Here is a 20,289-nt window from a genome sequence, read left to right on the forward strand (position 1 = left end):
ACAGACTACTGAAAACTTAAAAAAAAACATAAAAGCTATTCACCTGATCAGTCCAGCGCACAGAAACTTTATTTTTGGTTAGGCAAGGTTGATGGGTGGAAGAAACAATGCGAGTAGTATTCCGGGTAAGCAATCGCCTAAATATAAAGCCTCACTGACCCAGCAGGCCCTTTGCTGCTGCTCAGCATTCTCTCTGCCTATACATGTGGTAACCTTTGATACTTTAATCTTAATCTTTCCATCAAGCACCTGGATTTCTCTGTCACTCGACCTACTGCAACTGCCGCTGAATAAATGTAGGAGTGAAAACATACATTCCAAAAATGAATTGTTTGAAAGCCAACCAAACCAAAGTCGCAACAGAATGAAGGAGCTGATCCAATACGCAACATCCCAAAGCCAAATGTAAAATTTAACACAGGTTCGTACAGGCAAGAGAGATTGCGGAGAAAAGACTCAGGTCAGAAACATCTGTTCAAGCATGGAGCATTTTCCATTTGGGAAAGGAATATTCAGGGCTATGCGTGCTGTCATAAGGACAGACTGATGGGCAGGGGTGGGGGGGTGGCCCTGTTGGTATGGGATGATATTCAGTCCCCTGCGCGGGGGAACACAGAATTAGGAGATGTAGAGTCAGTATGGATAGAGTTGAGAAATTCTAATGGTAGAAAGACCCTGTTGGGAGTTATCTACAGGCCTCCAAACAGTAGTATGGTTGTCGGGTATAAGTTGAATAAGGAGCTGAAATTGGCTTGTCGCAAAGACGTTACTACAGTTATTATGGGGGATTTCAACATGCAGGTAGACTGGGAGAATCAGGATGGTATTGGAGCTCAAGAAAGATACTTTGTGGAGTGCCTCGGAGATGGATCCTTAGAACCGCTGGTGCAGGAGCCTACCAGAGAGAAGGCAATTCAGGATCTGGTATTGTGCAACGAACCAGAATTGATCAGGGACCTCGAAGTGAAGGAACCGTTAGGAGGTAATGATGATCAAGCAATAAGCTTCAATCTGCAATTTGAAAGTGAGAGGGGACAATCGTTAGTGACAATATTTCAGTTGAATAAAGGGAACTATGGAGCTATGAGAGAGGAGCTGGCCAAAGTTCAATGGTGCAATACCTTAGTAGGGATGACAGTGGAGGAACAATGGCGGATATTTCTGGGAATAATGCAGGAGATGCAGGATCAGTTGATTCCAAAAACGGAAGAAAGATCCTAGGAGGATGCAGGGGTGTCCGGCGCTGACGAGGTAAGAAACATGTAAAGACAAAAGAGAAAAAGTATAATATCGCAAAGATGAGTGGGAAAATGGAGGACTGGGAAGCTTTTAAAGAACAACAGAGGATTACTAAGAATGAAATACGCAGACAGAAAAATGAGGTACGAAGGTAAACTGGCCAAAATATAAAGGAGGATAGTAAAAGCTTTATTAGGTATGTGAAAGGGAAAAACTCGTTAAGACAAAAGTTCGGCCCGCGAAGACAGAAACAGGGGAATATATTACGGGGAACAAAGAAATGGCAGAAGAGTTGAATTGGTACTTCAGATCTGTGTTCACTTGGGAAGACACAAGCAATCTCCCTGAGGTAACAGTGGCTGAAGGACCTGAACTGAAGAGAATTTATATTTGCCAGGAATTGGTGTTAGAGAGACTGTTGGGTCTGAAGGCTGATAATTCCCCGGGGTCTGATGGTCTACATCCCAGGGTACTGATGGAGGTGGCACTAGAAATCGTGGATGTGTTGGTGATTATTTTCCAGAGTTCGATAGATTCAGGATCAGTTCCTGCGGAATGGAGTGTGGCTAATGTTGTATCACTTTTTAGCAAAAGAGAGAGAGAGAAAGCAAGACATTGTAGACCAGTTAGTCTAACCTCAGTGATGGAAAAGATGCTGGAGTCAATTATAAAGAATAGAATTACGACACATCTGGATAGCAGTAACTGGATAGGTCAAAGTCAGCATGAATTTATGAAGGGGAAATCATGCTTGACTAATCTTCTGGAAATTTTTGACGATGTAATTCTGAAGATGGACAAGGGAGTTCCAGTGGATGCAGTGTACCTGGACTTTCAGAAAGCCTTTGATAAAGTCTCACATAGGAGGTTAGTGATCAAAATTAGGGCGCATGGTATTGGGGGCAAAGTACTGACTTGGATTGAAAATTAGTTGGCTGACAGGAAACAAATCGTAGTGATAAATGGCTCCCTGTCAGAATGGCAGGCGGTGAACAGTGGGGTACTGCAGGGATCAGGACTGGGACTGCAGCTTTTTACAATATATATTAATGATATAGAAGATTGTATTAATCGTAACATTAGCAAATTTACTGATGGTACAAAGCTGGGTGGCAGGGAGAAATGTGAGGAGGATGTTAGGAGATTACAGGGTGACCTAGACAGGTTAGGTGAGTGGACAGATGCATGGCAGATGCAATTTAATGTGAATAAATGTATGGTTATCCATTTTGGTGTCAAGAACAGGAAGGCAGATTACTATCTAAATGGAGTCAAGTTCGGTAAAGGGACAGTAAAAAGAGATCTGAGTGTTCTTGTACACCAGTCAATAAAGGTAAGCATGCAGGTACAGCAGGTAGTGAAGAAAGCTAAAAGCATGCTGGCCTTCATAGCAAGAGGGATTGAGTATAGAAGCAAAGAGGTTCTTCTGCAGCTTTACAGGGCCCTGCTGAGACAGCACTTGGAATATTGATGCAGTTCTGGTCTCCACATTTGAGGAAAGACATTTTGGCTATTGAGGGAGTGCAGCATAGGTTCATGAGGTCAGTTCCTGGAATGGCGGGACAATCTTATGTTGAAAGATTGGAGCGACTGGGCTTGTATACCCTTGAGTTTAGAAAACTGAGAGGGGATCTGATTGAGACGTATAAGACTATTAAAGGATTGGACACTCCGGAGGCAGGAAACATGTTTCCGCTGATGGGCGAGTCCTGAACCAGAGGACACAGCTTAAAAATAAGGGGTCGGCCATTTAGGACAGAGATGAGGGGAAAATTCTTTACCCAGAGAGTGATGGGTGTATTGAATGCTCTGCCCCAGAAAGTAGTGGAGGCCCAGTCTCTGTATTCGTTTTAGAAAGAGCTGCATAGTACTCTCAAGGATAGTGGAGTCAAGGGTTATGGGGATAAGGCAGGAACAGGATACTGATTAAGGATGATTGAGGATGACCAATGATTGGTGGTGCAGGCTCGAAGGACAGAATGGCCTACTCTTGCACCTATTTTCTATTTTCTATTGTCCATAGTAACAACTTCTCTGCCACCAGCAGTTTCTAACAGTCTGCAAAAACAAACCAATGTAGAAAATAACCCAAACATGAGAACTGGCCATTCTGCTGCCATCGTTTAAAGTAACCACTGCCAAACATATCGCCACCTCTGACTTTACGATCCCTCTTGAAAAAAAGTCAAAGGCAAAATAACATTGTTGAAGTAATAACAGTAGGTCTCTATGACCAGAGCCCGTTTACAGAGTTAAAGGGATCACTCATTTAAGACAAAGATATTTGCTCACAACAGGGACAGAAACTTTGGGAATCCTTCTTTACCACAGAAAGCTGTGTCCTTTCGTTTAAATAGAGAGAGTGTTAATCAGTTGTAAAATTCAAGGGTGATAGCAAATTGCGAATGGTGTTGAGGGTTGTCAGGTTATGCTTGATCTCAGTGAATAATGAACGAGACTTAATGGATGTATCTACATCCTGTGGCCTGGAGTGTTAATGGATGGAACGTTTACATTAATAAATTTTCTGATTATCATCAACCCTCTGAAGAGCATTCCACCCAGACTGACCACCACTCCACCTCTGTAACCCTGCATTTCCAACTTAACCAGCACATACTGTGAAAGGAAACTGGAGCGTTCGTTGAAATCCCACACAGTCACAGAGAAAATGGACAAACTCCACACAGTCACCAAAGAATCAAAACAGGATCCTTGATGCTGTGAGGCAGCAATGTTAACCACTGTAACACCAAACACCCAGCAGACCAGATAACTTCAGCAGAGCTTTGTCTAACAAAAGCTCAAGATCTCCAATCAGAAAAGGAAAATAAACAGTGCCTTTCAAATGGACAACAATTCCCCTGGCAGAGGAGTCAAGTTTTTTTTTCTTTAACCCTGTCACCCAAGCAAAAGAGTTTAGAACATGGAACATACATAGAACATTACAGCACAGTACAGACCCTTCAGCCTTCGATGTTGCACCAATCTTAGAATCCAATCTGGAGCCCATCTAATATATACGTTTCCAAAAACGCCATCCCTCTACGACTAAAAGCTAATGCACTATATACCTTTTTAACAACCCTATCATTTGAGTGGCAACTTTCAGGAGACTATGCACATAGACACCGAGATCTCTCTGTTCATCTACACTATCAAAAATCTTACCATTAGCCCAGTACTCCGCATTCTTGCTTCTCCTTCCAATGTGCATCATCTCACACTTTTCTGCATTGAACTTTTATAGCCACATCTCAGGCCAACTCTGCAGCTTATCGATGCCTCCCTGTAGCCGAAAACGTCCTTCAGTACTCTCCACAACCCTACCGATTTTAGTGTCATCTATAAATTTACCAACACATTCATTTACGCTATCATCAGGTTATTGATACAAGTAACAAACAGCAGTGAACCCAAAATACATCCTTGCAGTACACTACTCGCAACTGAGATCCAGGATGAGCATTTCCAATCAACCACTACCCAGTGTCTTCTTTCAGCTAGGCAATTTCTGATCCAAATTGATAAGTTACTCTCAATCCCATGCTTCAAGCGCCTTTGTAAAATCCATGCATACCACATCAATGCTTTACCCTGATCCGCCTGTTTGGTCACCTTCTCAAAGACCTCTGTCAAGTTTGTGAGGCACGACCTGCTCTTCACAAAACCGTGTTGACTACCCCTCATGAGCGGTTTACTTTCTAGATGATTACAAATCCTATCCATTTTAAACTCTTCCAACTCTTTACCCATAATCGAAGTAAAGATCACTGGTCTCAAATTACCAGGGATGTCCTTACTCCCCTTCTTGATCAAGGGAGCATTTGCTGAACCCCTTCTTCTGGCACTATTCCTGTGGACAATGACGACATAAAGATCAAAGCTGAAGGCTCTGCTATCTCCTTTCTAACTTCCCAAAGAATCCTAGGATAAATCCCATCCGGCCCAGAGGACTTATCTATTTTCACACTTTCCAGAATTTCTAACGCGTCCTCCTCCTTGAACCTCGATCCTATCTAGTCTAGTAGCTTATATCTCAGTTTTCCCTCAGTTTTTTTCATCGATAAATAATCATTTAGCACATCCCCTGTCTCTCGTACCTCCATGTTAAACTTCACACTGCTTTCTATGATTGTCCCGAATCTTACTCTGGCCTTTCTTTTATGACTGATATACCGAAAGACAGGCGGAGAGTTTTCATTGAGCTGTCCGCTAATGATTTCACATGTCCCCTCCTGGATCTTCTGAGTTCTTTCTTGAGGTCTGTCCTGGCTAACCTGTAAGGGCCGTAATGGAGCCTTCGCGTCTCATCCTAAAATAAGCCTTCTTTGTCCTCTTGACAACAGCTCCATCTTCTTTAGTAAACCTTGGTTCCCACGCTCGACAATTTCCTCCTTAGTTAATGGAAACTCTACTCAATCAGGTTAAAAGGCTCCTAATAGGCAATGTGAAAGAAAAATGCAAACAAATAATGAACAGAAAATAATCAATTCAAATCATATTGCGTAGTGTTGATGCAGTCCCCACCCGCTGCAGTGCCCACGTGTCTCTAAAGATACATTTCCTCTGAATGGACACCCACGTGCAGATATAACGCAAAGAAGAGAAGACGGTCAGGCACAATGAAGATAAAAACAATGACTGCATATGCTGGAAATCAGAATCTGGATTAGTTGTGCTGGAAGAGCACAGCAGTTCAGGCAGCATCTAGGGAGCAATAAAATCGATGTTTCGGACAAACAGCCCTTCATCAGTGAACCCCATACACAACCTGCTACCAGGACCAGTTAAAGGTCTCTTTGGTCTTATCCAAGAGCAGACCGATATGGATGCCATCTAATCCATCCACCACTTCCCGTATCGGGTGCCCATAAAACAGGAACATGGGGTGAAAGAACAAAACATAAGAGTGACCTCTTCAAAAGCTAAAGAGGGGTAGCAAATGAAAAAGAAACTCAATATCATTGTGCAAAAGAGTTTTGTTAAGCCCACAAGGACTAAGTGTGGCTTGGCACACTGTACTTGCTCAGGTTTCATAGGACTTCTGCAAGCCACACTCTCCATCTCCGATCCTGATGGAAAACGGAAGGACCCCTAAATTTTAATCACATTTCTGTGGATCTGTAATCATGTATAGGCCAGGAAATTTCGTTCCCTGAAGGATATGAGTAAATCGCAATTTTATTATGATATTTGGCAGAGATTACATGGTGAGAAATGGGTCTAGGTGGGTTACTCTTTGGAGGGTTGGTGTGGATTGTTGGGCCAAAGGGCCTGTTTTCACAGTGTCAGGAATCTAATCTAAAGGGGCAGCATGGTGGCTCAGTGTTTAGCACTGTTGCCTCACAGCACCAGGGACTCGGGTTTGATTCCAGCCTTAGGCGACTGTCTGTGTGGTGTTTTCCCATTCTCCCCATGTCTCCGTGGATTTCCTCCGTGTGCTTCGGTTTCCTCCCACAGTCCAAAGATGTACAGGTAAGGTGAATTGGTCAAGCTAAATTGTCCATAGAGTTAGGTGCATTAGTTAGGGGGAATTGGACTGGGTGGGTTACTCTTCGGAGGGTCATTGTGGACTAGTTGGGCAGAAACGCCTGTTTCCACACTTTACGGAATTCAATCTAATTTAATTATTAGACTAGCTTATGATACTAGATTATTTGCATTGAATTCAAATTTCACCATCTGTCTTGGCAGGATTCAAACTACTATCCCCAGAACATTAGCCTGGGGTTCTGGAGTTACTATTCCAGTGATATTTTCGCTTACAGCACCACCACGATTTGTGGAATGTCTAAAGCTGGGCAGCATTGAGGGAAATCTTCGAGCTCTAAGAACTGGAGGGTAACCAGAACTGTGAAAGGCTCATGCTAGTGAGCTGTGAAAGGATTTGTTGAAAATGTCTTTGCAGTCCAGGGAAAAGAATGTGACAGACTTCAGTTAAGTAGAAACTTAACAGTTCAACTGGGAGTGACAATGATGTGAAAAAGAGGATATGAAAAAGGATAGTGTTGGCGAACAGGTTGAAAATTAGTTTTAGAGTAAAAGGCGAGGTCTGCAGATGCTGGAGATCAGAGCTGAAAATGTGTTGCTGGTTAAAGCACAGCAGGTTAGGCAGCATCCAAGGAACAGGAAATTCGACGTTTCTGGCCAGAGCCCTTCATTCCTGATGAAGGGCTCTGGCCCAAAACGTCGAATTTCCTGTTCCTTGGATGCTGCCTAACCTGCTGTGCTTTAACCAGCAACACATTTTCAGCTGAAACTTAGTTTTACTATTGTAAGATCTAACTAAGAGAGTTGTATCTCAACTTTATTACACAAAAGAAAGTAAATCTATGTTCTATTAATAACACGAAACAACAATGCTGCTGTTTAATGTGAATGTGAATAATGGTAAAAGACAAAGTCAGTACTGTCTGTCTGGACCATAGTGCTGCTGTCTCATTAGAGTAAGACTACCGGTGGAGGTTTAACCTAAGGGCCAATGTGCCTCAGGCGAATGAGGAGGATGAGAATGAGAGCCCTTCCTGGTACCCCCAGCTACTGTGGAATTGAAACAATGCTATTGGCATTACTCTGCATTGCAAACCAACTGAGCAAACTGGCCCCCAAAATAAATAATCACCATGGACAGCACATGGCAAACTGAACATTTGGGTTTGTAAACAAATACCAAAAAAGCAACAAGACAGTAGAGACAACAAGTAGGCGGTCAAATAATGCATTGCCAGTTATTGCCTGGAGATTGTGTTTGGAATCTGAGGAAATCTAGTTATAAATCCCTTTCGGTCAGATATGCACTTTCACTGAAGATCTTGAAGACAGTGTGACACATGCACTCACACATCCAAAATCATCAGTACAGGTCCCACTCTATTTCATTTGCAGGAAGCTGAGGAATGATAGTCTTCAAAGTGTGAGACGTGTTTTAATCGACAAAGCGACATGTGATTCTGAAGGAATTAGTCACTCAGCTATTTAGGTTTGTTAGCGGTAACCATTTCATGTTAGCACAACACTGACATTGACTTTATAAGTAGGAAGATACAAAAGAGAGTTCGGACTTGGGAATCCGTGTCCATTTGAGTGCAGTATAGATTCACCAGAATGATAGCTGGACAACAAGTGGTTAATGACGAGGGACTGAAATGACACAGAACCAGAGTTGCATTCCTGAATTTTGGAAATGATGAAAAACAAATGAAATTTTGAAGAGAAAATTGGACACTGTTCTGATAGAGAGAAAAAAGCTTCTTCCTTCTTCCGGATGGGAAATTAAAATCATCATCTTAAAGTCTGACAATATTCTGAATCCATTTCAGAGATTTGATCATATACTTATTACATTTATACATAGAAATTCATAACATACCAGGTATATTTGTGGAGAGATGCAAATTATATTTATATTCACACATTGGATTGTGAAATTTCTGGCCGGGTTGTCATTTGTTGCCCATATATAGCTGATCGCGACGAAGTGTCAGTGAGCTGCCTTCCTGAACTGCTGTTATCCATTGGGGCCGGTAAACCCACAATGATGGAAGGGAAGGAGTTCCATGATTATCAACCAATGGCATTTGTGTAAACAACATGTTTTTCCAAGTTAGGGTGGAGAGTGGCTTGATATGAATTTGTCAACTGGTGTTGTTCCCATTTATCTGCTGTGCTAGGCATTCTAGATAGTCGTGCCGTGGGTTCTGGATGCAGCTCTTAAAACAACTTTGGTGAATTTCTGTAGTGCGTCTTATCTATGGTACGTGCTGATGCTACTGAGCGTCGGTGGTGGAGACAGGGATATTTGTGACTGTCGGCTGAGCAAGTTGCACTAGAAGCTTATTCAAGCTACAAACGAAGAGGACATCTTATCCAGATGCGATCTCATGATTTTTTTTTGACAATTTGCGTTGCTTTAGAGTATTAATTTCTTGGAGACTTTTATCTTGTAGAAAAACACAGAAAGTTGTAGAAATGCTCAGTCTGTCGGAGAGAATACACGCAGACCAAGAGATTGAGTCATTCCTTGCCTATTAGAAAAGCAGTGTTGTCATGTTGCTAACTCCTCTTTTTCCTCTTGGTCCATTCCGTGAACTCCTCATCCCATTATCTGCTGTGTCTATTGTTGGCTCTCAGTTACTTGTATTTATTCATCAATTGGATTAATTTTATAACTGGATATTTCACAGTATACTTTAACTGGTCTCTGAAGTTTTTCTGCGCCACCACATAAATAAATGCATTAGTGAAGCAACTTAGGTTCCGCAGCATAAATGCAATTCGTACAAAGAGATGAAAAGCAGTGCCATTCAAAAAGTAAACAGCATTAAAGTAATATAAAATACACCCCAACCAGAGAAGTATGAAACTAGCAGATATGGCAAAGAGTAATGCCACAGACTTCTTTCTGCTCTCTATGTCTGGGTCATTCCCTACATTTCTCTGACCCCTCAGTGTCTTACGCACATTAATGGCCTCGACGATATGCCTGACAGTCAGAATGTTGACAAAGAGAACAAAACAAAAAGGGAACATTGGTGTTAAAAATCGTTCAAAATATCGAAAACTTATCCACCGACTGTCATTATAATAACTGGACCTGACACGACAGTACCATGGAACATTGTTATTGATCTTTCTAGGTTTAAATTTAAAATAGGTGGGAATGTTCTTTAAGGAAAAGAAAATGCAGATTGTTGCTAGAACCGTCATTGCAGCTTTTTTCGTGCAATAGCTAGTTTTCATCTGATGAAAACAAATGGTGACAAATCGATCAAAAGTGAAAGCAACAGTGAACCAAACAGAGCAATCAATGGTCAAGTGGCACAGGACCTTGATAACGCTACACACAGGAGTGATATCCAGGAAACATGCTGGATAATAAAATTGTTTAAATTTAACAAGTGTGACACATAATGCAATGAACAGCAGATCAGATGTTGCCATGGCCACCATATAGCGAGTGCTGCAACCTGAAAGACCACACTTGTCCCGAGCTAAGGTTATAATCACCAAAACACTAACTGCAAGAGAGAGAAAGGGAAAAAAGAGACTTGGAGTTACTGAGCAATCATTTTCTGTGCTTGAGCCTAGACTTAAGTAATGGCACAATGAGATGAACTTAAAAGAATATTAACAGCAGCAGCAAATTCTGTCGAAATGAATCATTTGCAATTTTAAAATGCATAGGGCAGAACATGAGCGGCAAATTGCTCACAGAAACACAGTTATGTAATCGATTTTGGGGGGATTAGCAGAAGTTAATTTCACCTGCTTTGTAGGTAATTCGGAATGCCTGGATTTTCCCATAAGGCCTCAACATCGACACAAAGACACCTGGGATCAGTAAAACGAATTATGGGAGACACCGAACACATTTCTGTACTTGGTTTTGTCGCCAAGACTTATCAATGACTAGACCAAGCTCGTTGTTATCTCACTGCATATTGGCATATCCCTCTTCATTAACTAATACATCATTAATAGTGTGGAACATTGTGCAATACCTCTCTAATTTGAAAATTAAAGTGAAGGGACGCGCATTGTAGAGGTAGCTGCAGATTTTGAGGTGCAGAATATGACGTTGAAGAGTTGTGGCAGAGATTTCTGACAATTGAGATGATAGACCTTGTATAGTTTAACTATCTTCATGTGAGGTCTGGATGAAACTGGAGAGAGTTGTAATCTCATGGAGTTTACTTTTTGAGACCTCCATTATTGTGAACGATTATTTGTAATCAATGTGTTTCATAGATGAACGTTTTCTTTCAGGAATTAAAATTTAACTGTAAAAGTATGTGTGACTAATTGAGGAACAGATAACCAATCCTTCCATAAATGCAAGTCAAACCATCCTGAGTTTTGATGTGTAGGTGCCGGTGTTGGCCTGAGTTGGAGAAGGTTAAAAATCGCAAAACACTAGGTTGTAGTCCAGCTGGTCTACGGGGAAATGCAACTTTTGGAGCACCGCTAAGTCATCAGGTAGTTTCTTTCTCCAAATAAAAATGTGGGGCTCTCACCTGGTGTCATGTAATTTTAAACTTTATCCTGAATTTGGCGGACGAGAGAATTAGCACGTGGTCGTAATAAGCATAACGAGTGACAGAGTACGAGCTTCCAGCAGAGTCAGAACGCTGAACATTATCACACGAAAAGACAAGAAATGTCTGGAAAGTGGATTTGTGACCAGTACACGTGACACAGAGTATGCAGATGTTTTGAGACTATACGGGACTTTGTGATCCAAATATAAACACTTGTCAATTCGGCATCGCTAAAAAATTGATTGTGGGAAGTTTATGAATTATAGATTCAATAATTGTTCATCCAAATTTAACCAGATGCATATGGGAAATTGTGTCAATATTTCCAGCTTTATTTCCAGCAATAATTCATCCTTATTAACGAACAGGTAACAAGTTCGTGCAACCATGACCGATAACCTGTTCTAACCTTGCTGGAAGATCAATCAGTACCAAAAACACAATTGTTACTGGACCATTTTCAAATTATGAGAAATATCACATCTGTTAATCTGTAACAGGTCATTTTACTTTGTATATTTACTTTGTATAATGTGAAGAGTTTGTTATTGGTAACCCGCAGTACCCTTTCAAACTAAATTGACAGCACCATCAGAGGACAGGACAGAAATGAGGAATTTAATATAAATTAAGCAAAGAACAAAGAAAGAACAAAGAAAATTTACAGCCCAGGAACAGGCCCTTCGGCCCTCCAAGACTGAGCCAATCAAAATGTACTGTATAAAATTGTCGGTCTATTCCTAAGCATCTGTAATCCTCTACTCCCCATCTACTCATGTATTTATCCAGACGCATCTTAAATGAATCTACCTTGCCTGCCTCTACCACCTCTGCTGGCAACGCGTTCTAAACGCCCACCACCCTATGTGTGAAGTACTTGCCGCGTGTATCCCTCTTAAACTTTCCAACTCTTACCTTGAAAGTGTGATCTCTCATTACTGAATCCTTCACCCTGGGAAAAGGCTTGTCTCCAGCCACCCTGAAAACACCCTTCATGATTTTGCAAACCTCAATCAGGTTCCCCCTCAGTCTCCTTTTTTCGAATGAAAATAAAACTAACCTACTCAACCTTTCTTCATAGCTCGCACCTTCCATACCAAGCATCATCCATGTAAACATTCTCTGCACCCTCTCCAAAGCGTCCGCATCATTTTTAAAATTTGGCAACCAGAACTGTACACAGTATTCTAAATGCGGCCGAACCAATGTCTTGTACAATGTTAACATGACTTGCCAGCTCTTATACTCAATATCCCTTCCAATGAAAGCAAGCATACTACATGCCTTCTTAAGCACTCTATCCACCTGTGCAGCGATCTTCAGGGTACAATGGACCGGCACTCCCAGTTATCTCGGCCCATCAACTTTTCCCAAGGCTCTTCCATTCATTGTATAATTCGCTCTCGAATTTGTCTTGCCTAAAGGCATCACTTCACATTTGTCTGGATTGAAAACCATCCAGATAGGTGGTGAAAACTCTCCACCTATCTATATCCTCCGCATCAAGCATTGCATGATTCATAGAATTATGGTCATAGTTCCCACTGCAATCAGATATTTCATTTCATTCAGTTCCCCACAAAGAGTTCAATTCTAAAGTCAGAGATTTTCCTATTTATGCAAGATCACGGGAACAAGTTGTTCCTTTCCATCTAATTCTGGACGATGGGCTTATGCCAGAAGTTTCGATTCTCCTGCTGCTCGGATGCTCCCTGGCCTGCTGTGTATTTCCAGCGCCACAGTCTCAACTCTGATCTCCGGCATTTGCAGTCCTCCCTTTCTCCCTGTGTCAGATATTTCCCAGCCAGCGGTATTGATGCAGCAGCCCTGACATTTGGAATGCACTGTAGGAATGTTCAACTCGGTGATATCGCTACTACAAATATTTATAATTGTCCAATTTCAATGGACCTGACTCCCACGATGAACATAATTTCCATCTCTCAAGAGCCGCAAATCGTTCTGGGGTGACACAGCACTTCAATGTGACCTCCAGTGAAACAGCTCACCTTGATACAGTGATTCAATCAACGTGGAAAATTTCATCGCAGCAGAACATTCTGAACTGCTTTGTATTGGGTCAATTTCCTGAGTGGCCATCCTCAACCAGTACATAGTCTAGTTATGTACATCTTCTCAAAAAGTGCACGCAGGCGAGCAGAAAGTCCCATCATTCTGCTGGCAAGGAAGATATGATAACATTTCTTGGAGGGAAATTTGCTCAAATTGACTCTTGAGATCTAGAACCGCATTGATGTAACTTCAGTAAGTAACATCGTAACGGTTGGGATTTATATTTACATGAATCTTTCGCTGTGGTGTAAATCAGAATGAATGATTGGACAGACGTCCTGTGTGACAATCAGTGCAGTGATGGCCCACTCCATGAGGCAAAGAGCAGCATGCTCCATCAGGGTCGACAGATGATTCATATTCTTCCAGCAGTGTGCTGTTGATGGAATATGAATCAACTGATGACGTTGATATAGAATCCAAATTCTCGAGTATCTCAGTGCTGAACATCAGGTCAACTGGAGGTCGCAACAGCAGCGTAGACTTTCACTCGATATGGCCGGACATTTTTGGTCATGAATGGAAACTCAGAGCAGCACAATATCTAATGTCCTAAACCAAACATCAGTCCCCACAAGGAGAAAGTGAAGACTGCAGATGCTGTAAATCAGAGTGGAGAATCTGCTGAAAAACACGTGCTGGCTTCTGCTCCTAGGATGCTGCATGAACTGCTGCGTTTTTCATCAGTGAAAAAAATCGAGTTGTAAAACCCAATCTCCATCATCTTGAGCCCTCCAGACCACGTATATCAACATAGATTTCACAAAGTTGATGGACTACTGCACTCTATGGTATGACACTGGCCTCTCAGTGATTTGGTCTTAAAATATATGCGGGGTATTTATGTCCAAAGTATCTATGCCAGCAAGATAACAATATCAAAATTAAGCATTATAATAAAATGCAAATCTAAATTGATAGCCAAAAACAAATAATACTCCCACATGAACGCCCATATAAGGAACTTCACATAAATCATTATCATTTAGGGATCATCAAACGATAACAGCCACAAAGGGCAAATTTGAAACATCCTTTTGAATACAGTTGTTTAATACTATGTGGGAGAGCGACTGCCACAACACTCCTGATTTCTGTGTTTGTCCTCTTTAACTCTACACCACAGTACCGTGCATTTATATTAATAAATGGCAATGCACATGTGTCTGCTTGACAATCCAGTAATTCATTATACATTATAATTGAAACCCTGTGTTCAACAATCCTCTCAGCAATCTGTGCTCACAATCCCATGTCCGCACACTCACTGTAAAAACACCCAAGATGGTCAAAGCATTCTGTATGCTGACTCGCACTTCATAAATGGCAAAACATTCATGTTTTTTTGACAAATAATTCAGTACATATCATAAGTAAAATCCTGTCTCAACAACCCAGGCAGCGATTTGTCCTCACAAGTAACACGTCTCTCACACTGGCGGAATGCCAAAAACACACAGCACAGTTGAAGCCATCTATGCTGATCTTCACCTACCATTCCATAAAGACCTGCTCAACCCAACCATTACCCACATTGTATCTGGGCTCCCATTTGGAGCAGGTTGCCTGAGCAAGGTCCACCAACACAATCCCTTTATAACAAGGAATGGGAAAGGCCAGGTGTCACTGAGAGCTGGGTTGTTACAAATACTCTCTGACCAATAGCAGTTTTTGAACACCCACTGAGAGACAGCAGTCTTGCTAAATACTTTCTAGATCAGCCAGTGTCGGTGCTCAGCCAAACTCCAACAACGTAGTCACAGTGCAAACATATTCTGCACAGTATAGAGAAACAGACAATGCTGCATATTACTGAGGAGCCTCCTAATGAAAAACCTCTGTACTTAAAACTCAGTAAGTGAGGACATCATTGTCTGTAATCGTATTTGCCTTACTAAATAAAACACTTATTAGTCATCTTATGGAAATAAGTACAATTTAATGCAGAGACTTTTACAACTTAAGTTGTTACAAGACTTACCAGGAATGCCAACAACAGTGAAGATGGTGTAGTATACTTTTTCGATCATTGTCATTGGAATAGGCAGTTTATTATTTATGAAACAACCACTCCCTTTCTGCTGCCGACAACCTTTTGGAGTTGGACGATTCTTTCGGAACTGGAGCTGTCTTTATTTTATATAGTTTGGTATCACCATTGGGAAACTTTAATACCTCTTCGAATTTTAAAAAATGATTGTAAACATTAAGAATACAACAACATGTTTATTTTCAAATGTTATATCATTGAGATTTCAGTCTGTAATTGAATACCCCAAAGACTGTATTAGACTGATCCTATGAGGTCTCAAATGTTAATTGCAACTTATCTTCAAACAAGCATAACTACATTATCTCACCAACTATCTGTCCCATCAATGTCCAAATATCTTTTGATATTCTTTTAACTAATGACCTTCGTTTTGCTGAGGCTATTCTGTCATTTGATACCTCATGTTGTACAGCTCCTTGACAGCTGTTTTACTGACACTTATCCCACTGCTTTCCTTCTTCATGCAGTTACATAACTCACTTGGGCAATTCTACCCATGAAGTAGCACTCAAATGCAGAAGCTGAAGATCGTACTGACCACAACAACAGCTGGAATTTACGCGAGATTATATTTTCTCAAAAAAGTGCAAAAGATAAATTAATTCAGCATGATATGTTCACAAGTCGAGAGTGACAGAATCATTTGAACACCAAAGAGCCTTTAGCCCGTCTTGTTTGTCCCATCAAAATGGCACTAAATCGACATCAGTCCCACTTTCCAACATTTGGCCCATAGCCTTGAATTTTATGGCATTTCAGGTGCTTTATCTAAGTTCATTTTAAACATTGAGAGCCTTCCCATTTCACATCCCCTACCAGGCAGTCCATTGCAGGCCCCTACAATCCTGTGGGTGAGAAGAGTTTTCCTCATGTCCCCTCTCAACCTCCTGTCTTTGATCTTAACATTATGCCACCTTGTTATTCACACTTTTACTGAGGGGAACAGCTGCTTTATATTCACGCTGTCTGTGTCCCCTGTAGTCTTATATACCATGACTTCTGCTCCTAAAAAAAAGCAGTCCAAGCTGATCCAGCCTCCCTCTTCACAGCTAAATTGCTGCAGCCCAAGAAACATTCTGGTGAATCTCCTTTGCACTCCCTTCAGTGCAATCATATCCTTCCTATCATGCAGTGACCATAAACAAATTCCAACCGTGGCAGAACCAGCGTTTTGTACAGCACCAACAGTAGCTCCCTGTTCTTATCTTTAATATGTATTCTGTTTGCCATCCTATCAACCCGCTGAAACTGTCCTGCTATTTTGAGGGATCTGTTGACAAATACCTCAATATCTATCCTGTCATGTGCTTTCCAGTATCATTTCATTAATTGAGCATTCCCTATCTTATGACTCTACCAAAGTGCATTCACTTCTAATTTATTCGAGTTAAATTTTACCTGCCAATGATTTGTCCATCTGACCAATCAGTCCATATCCATCTGTCAAGGAAGACATTTATCATCATTCACAATCTGGTAAATATTTGTGCCTTCTGCAAACATACTTATCATCACCTACATGCTCCCGCCACAGATACAGGCATGTACTCTCATCAATAGTATTTATTAATATTGAAAACAATATGGAACCTGACATGGATCCCTGTGTAATGCACTGGACACGAGCCTCCATGTGCATGAACAGTCTTCTATAAACACTTTTTGTCTCCTCTGACTAAGCCAATTTATGAGCAAATTTGTCAAGTTACACTGTATGCCGTGTGCTTTTATCTTCCTTATCAATCTCCCATGTGGGACCTGACAAAGGCTTTGCTGAAATCCATATAAACCACCAATTGCCTTATCTTCATCTTAAGATCTGGCCACATCAACAAACCTACCAGATGTGTTAGTCATGATCCTTATTTAAAAAGCTCTGCTGATTAACCCATTATTTTCTAATTAGGCAGCTTGGTGGCACAGTGGTTTGTATTGCTGCCTCACAGTATTAGGGACTCGGATTTGATTCCAGCCTCGGGTGATTCCAGACTCCAGATGCTTCACGTTTCTCCCACAGCCTAAAAATGTGCAATTCAAGTTAATTTGCCATGGAAAGATACCCTTAGTATTCAAGGATGTGTAGGCTCGGTGCATTAGTCAGGGGAAATGTAATGTTGGGGAATGGATCTGGGTGGGGTATGCTTTAGAGGTTCAGTGTGGATTTGCTGAGCAAAATAGCCTGTTTCTGCACTGCAGGGATTCTGTGACGTGGATATCGAAAGTTTCCCCAATACTTTCCCTAATACTGATGGGACACTCTTATTCCTAATCAATCTCCTCCAGCCTTCTTGAAAAGTGGAACGACATTAGCTGTCCTCCAGTCCTCTGGCGCCTACAATGTGGCTGGACAGAAATGAAAGGTTTGGTTCAGAGTCGCTGTAACTTGCTCCTTCTCTCCTTGGTCACAACTCCTCTGGACCTCAGGATTTGTCTTCTTTTAGCTCCCCAACCTGCAATATGAGTGTGTATCAGTTTTAAATCTGTTCAACAGATACCAAGACCGAGGTTTTGTTTCTTGTTTGCATTTTTTCTTCGCAATGTTGTTGCCATCCTCGTTGAAGTGGGGCAACATGTGTTCCTTGAACCCTGGGTTTCGAATTCCAGTATTTCAGATCAACACCTTCCAAAACCTTTTACGATGTAAGGGAGAGAAAGTTCTTGAGAAAACAATTATCATGAATAAAAATGTCTGAGATATTTTCCATATACACAACCATAGACATGTTCGTGTATGTGCACATACACTGCACAAGACTCACACATCACACATACCTCACACACACACACCACACATACCTCACATACATTTCTGTCATTCTACCTTTCTGTAAGTAATTTAATTAGTAATCGACCCGGGTTCATTTACCGCTGCAGGCATCTGTGGAGTTTGCATATTCTCCCCATGTCTGCATGTGTTACCTACAGGTGCTCCGATTTCCTCCCACAGTCCAAAAATGTGCATGTTAGGTGAATTGCCAATGCTAAATTGCCCGTAGCGTTAGGTGAAGGAATAAATGTATGGGAATGAGTCTGGGTGGGTTTTGCTTGGCAGGTAGGTATGGATTGTTGGGCTGTTTCCACACTGTAAGTAATCTAAGTAAAGAGCTTACTAAAGACTTCTGGTCATTTTCTGAGAAGCCCCTGTTTCTCCTTTACTTATTATGCTACATTTTCTTAATTTAAGATTTCGCTCCATGTGACCCCAACCATGCTTTCTGCATTATGCTTCAAATACTTTATCTACGGAATGTCATTAAATCAGCAATTTAAATACAAGGTATTGACACAACCTAAAAAATTAGACCTTTCAATACACATTTTTAACAAGAACTCCACTTTACTCAATCCAAGTGCAACTAGGTCATCTAGTGACTTTTTTGTAGTGACACAAATGATCAACTGCAGCCTATTTCAACACCTGCTGAACTGTAATGTTTCAAAGCAGTTAGTGTTCTGTTTGTTTTACATGCTGACTGCCTTATATACTCTGAAATAAAACTTGGGCAATGCAGAAGATCTGTTCCCGAATTTTTCTTCGACGTCTTCATTCCACCAATGAATTGGAAAATGATGATAAAATGTAAGTTTGTCAATTGTATGTGATGACTTATAAAATAGCGCTATTCCAGAAGAGGGCCATCAGCAAAAATGAATACTCTAAATCACAACTACTCCTATTTCCAAACCCATGGCCTTGAATGCTTTGCCATCTCAAGTGGTGATCCGCATCCATTGTTTGAATGGTGTGAGGTTTCCCATCCCGACTACCCTCCCACACAGAACATTCCAGACCTCAACACTGGCTGAAAGAAAATTGTCCTCAGAACCATCTAAACGTCCTGCCTTTTGTGACTGGTTTGCATGCTGGATTAGACAGTTAATGCATTATATTTAATTATTGTCTTAGTTATTGGTTTGGTACAATCAAATGTAGCTGTATCTCGATGCTATGATAACTATTATCAATGTAACATCACATGCCTCACAAATTTTATACCTCCCTTGATTGGATTGATCACATTTTACCCCCTTGCCTCCCATTCGCTTTGATCTTACTGCTCAATTCTGTGACTGTCAGACAAATTCTCAATGCTTTTTGAACTCGCAAAAGACTCCGTTTTGGCAAAAAGGCAGAAAGAACTGAATGGTACGAAGGTGAGGAACCGGAGAAAGTCCATCCTCCTCCTCTTCTGTATCTCTGGCAGTTTCATCCTGTTATGAATGCTGTTTCTGGTAACATATCTTTCTGTCTGAAATACAAAAGGGAGTTATTTCTCGCATTCCATTTACAATGGTTCCAATTGCAACCTGGAAGAAAGCGGGTACATGCTTCAGATGTTGGATTTCTGTACATACTCCTGTATTTATGGAGGGTCCCAGGATAAGTTCGGAAACTAGTTAAGGAGTGGGATTAAATTTTCCATCAGTTTTCATTGAGTGGATTTTAATCCTTTAATAGATCTTTGGCATGCATTCTGCATCACAAAGCTGAAGTGTTATTCTTTGAATATCTTTTAAGTATTTGATTTCCACTAAGTTGCAAATGTATTGTGTCTGAGTTACACTCAGTACATATCAACTCCTGTGGGTGCAATAAATTCTCTTCAGCAGGATGTCATTCAAGTTACAGTCTATCAGAGGCTGCAGAGGAGTTGACAGTGCAAACTGAGTCAATCAAACCTGCGTCATAATAGCCATTACACCGACATGATTACAGCTGGACTGAAATCTGAATATTCAAGGATCCATGAAATTTTAGAAATACAGGTTGTTCTATTATAATGCAAGTTTTGTCAGTGTGAATTCACTGTCATGCTATTAATAAATTGGGGACACTGTTTCTAAGGTGCAAACTTTTAAAACGTGTATTGACTGGAACACAAT

This window comes from Hemiscyllium ocellatum, chromosome 44 (genome assembly GCF_020745735.1).
Source record: "Hemiscyllium ocellatum isolate sHemOce1 chromosome 44, sHemOce1.pat.X.cur, whole genome shotgun sequence".
Classification (NCBI taxonomy): Eukaryota; Metazoa; Chordata; class Chondrichthyes; order Orectolobiformes; family Hemiscylliidae; genus Hemiscyllium; species Hemiscyllium ocellatum.